Source organism: Bidens hawaiensis, unplaced genomic scaffold, assembly GCF_021521415.1.
Source record: "Bidens hawaiensis isolate Kalapana, Puna unplaced genomic scaffold, B.hawaiensis_p1.1 tig00005780_1, whole genome shotgun sequence".
NCBI classification, from domain to species: Eukaryota; Viridiplantae; Streptophyta; class Magnoliopsida; order Asterales; family Asteraceae; genus Bidens; species Bidens hawaiensis.
In genome coordinates, this window is record NW_027491379.1 from 53044 (window position 1) to 55874 (window position 2831).

At 38.4% G+C, this 2831-nt stretch overlaps 1 pseudogene; it reads right to left on the minus strand.

Moving 5' to 3' along the window:
• On the minus strand, positions 1 to 2234 carry LOC143630657 (uncharacterized; annotated as a pseudogene).
• Positions 2235 to 2831: the final 597 nt, after the last annotated feature.

A 2831-nucleotide genomic window follows, 5' to 3' on the forward strand; every position in this document is an offset into this window, starting at 1 on the left:
TCATTTTCTGGATATTTGATGTGAATTATAGGCGCATGATTTGGTTCCGCTTGCAACACACAGAGACGGATTTTCAATTAATCCTACTTTACTAGAGTTTTTGAAAAGTCCCTTATCGGGAACTCTTCCTTCGAGGTTATTGTAGGAGAGATTGAGGTGATTCAGTGCCAAAATGTTGCCAAAATTTTCAAGAATTGGGCCACTGAATTTGTTTTGTGAAGTAAGACTTGTCAGATTAGCTATGCTTTTTGGGACCTCTCCTTCCAAATGATTTCTTGAGAAATTTATGAAGGAAATAAGTTTAAGAGTAGTGAATATTTCATCAGAGATGGTACCAGAAAGTCGATTTCCTGACAAATCAAGACTCTGCAGGTTTCTGCAGCTCTGGATTGTTACAGGAATACCGCCTGATAGATTATTGTTTGAGATATCAATGGCTTGCACCATCTCCATCTTTCCAAACTCACTTGGGATATTTCCTGTTAGGAAATTGTTTGAGAAATTTAGATATATCTGCATATTCATCAAGCTTACAATCACTGCCCTGAAATTGATCCAGTGAGAAAGTTGTGTGATAGGTCTATCCACAACAACCGATTCAATTTTGTCATACTGCCCCCAATTGATCCGTTAAACCTGTTTCCACTTAGATCCAACTCAGAAAGCATCTGGAGCTTTGAAACAGAATTTAGAATCGGACCTCAAATTTATTATTCTCCAAATAGAGGTAAGCCAACTGTTTAAGATCATAGATTTTATCAGGAACCCGACCTTCTAGATTATTGTTACCGACAGATAGACTTTGAAGGGAAGAAAGGTTTGAGATTTCTGAAGGAATGGTGCCAGAAAATTGGTTTTTGCTCAATTCAAGATGGTGTAACTCTTTCAAATTTCCAATGAAAGGTGGAATCGGGCCAGAGAGTGAGTTTTGCAACAAGTAAAGAGCTTGTAATCTTGACAAATTCCCAATCTCTCTAGGAATGATACCAGAAAGTTGGTTTCGGGTCAATTCAAGAATTTGTAACTCTTTCAAATTTCCAATTGAAGGTGGGATCGGGCCAGAGAGGGAATTTTGCCACAAGTAAAGAAATTTTAACATTGAAAAATTCCCAATCTCTGTAGGAATAATACCAGATAGTTGGTTTTCGCTCAAATCAAGATCTTGTAGCTCTTTCAAATTTCCAATGGAAGGTGGAATCGAACCAGAGAGGGAATTTTGCCACAAGTAAAGAAATTTTAACATTGAAAAATTCCCAATCTCTGTAGGAATAATACCAGATAGTTGGTTTTCGCTCAAATCAAGATCTTGTAGCTCTTTCAAATTTCCAATGGAAGGTGGAATCGAACTAGAGAGGGAATTTTGCCACAAGTAAAGAAATTTTAACCTGGACAAATTCCCAATTTCTCTAGGAATGATACCAGAAAGTTGGTTTTGCATCAATTCAAGATCTTGTAGCTCTTTCAAATTTCCAATGGAAGGTGGAATCGGGCCAGAGAGGGAATTTTGCCACAAGTAAAGAAAATGTAACCTGGACAAATTCCCAATCTCTCTAGGAATTATACCAGAAAGTTGGTTTTGGCTCAAATCAAGACTTTGTAGCTCTTCCAGTTTACCAATGGATGTCGGAATTGACCCTTCTAAAAGGTTATTTATAAGCCCGGAGTTTACGAAGATTGGGCAAATCACCAATTCTGTCTGGAATTGTACCATTGAGTTTGTTGGAATCAACACCGAGTTTTAGCAAAGAAGTGCAGTTACACAAGCTATCTGGAATGCTACCAGTGATGGAATTCTTTCCGAGGTCGAGTGTCTGAAGATTCTCGAGTCTCCCTAATTCTGATGGAATCAGGCCAAAGAGGGAATTGTTGTAAAGATCTAGCATGGAAAGTTGTGTGCAGTATCCCAGCTGGAGTGGAATGTTGCCGGTGAATGAGTTAAAAGATAAATTTAGAAACTGAAGGCTGGAAAGGTTACCAAGAAAGGGAGAGATTCGGCCTTTGAGGTGTGCTTGTGGAATTGAAATAGAAATCACACGTTTAGTGATATTATGGCATTGGATTCCAGTCCAATTGCAATGGTGGGTGGATTCAGCATGCCAATCCAGAAGTGCAGCAGTCGGATCGTCTGTGATTGAATTCTTGAAACGTTTCAAAGCATTTGCTTCATCAGCTTCCAAGGTGGACTGAACACCCAGCACCAGGAAAGCTAAAAGGAAAAGAATTTTGAATGCCATAGAATTAAGTGATGTTGATGGCATACGTCGAATTAAGCTGGTTTATTTATATTTCTATACTTTTTATGCTGGCTTCTGGTGTCGGGTGGAACTAGCGAGAAAAGAAACGGTGGTGCCACATTAGTGGTGGTGGTGACAAAGATGTTAGAAACAGCGGCAACAACGACATGGTGCTGCCAGTGATAGAGGCGGCAACGGGATACAGTTTCAGTTAATAAAAATCACACGTTTAGTGATATTATAGCTTAATGGAAATAACAATGGGATGTACTGATCATGTACATATAATGGATGAAGCACTAAACCCACTATCGATCACTAAATATATAATGGAAAACTACCCAAAGTCCACTAATTATATTCTTTCTTGTCTAACATGATATGGTAAAGCTGAAACATATAGACCCAACGTACACGTGATATATTCACAATTGGGTGTTACCAACGTTGTTTAGACTATATCGAACGTAACCGATACTGACCGAATCGCATAGACTCGTCATTGTAATGCTCGGGTTTACCAACGTCTTATTGACCGGATAAACATTGTTATAAATATTTTAACCTTTTCATATGTGAATTTGACGAGTTTTTTAT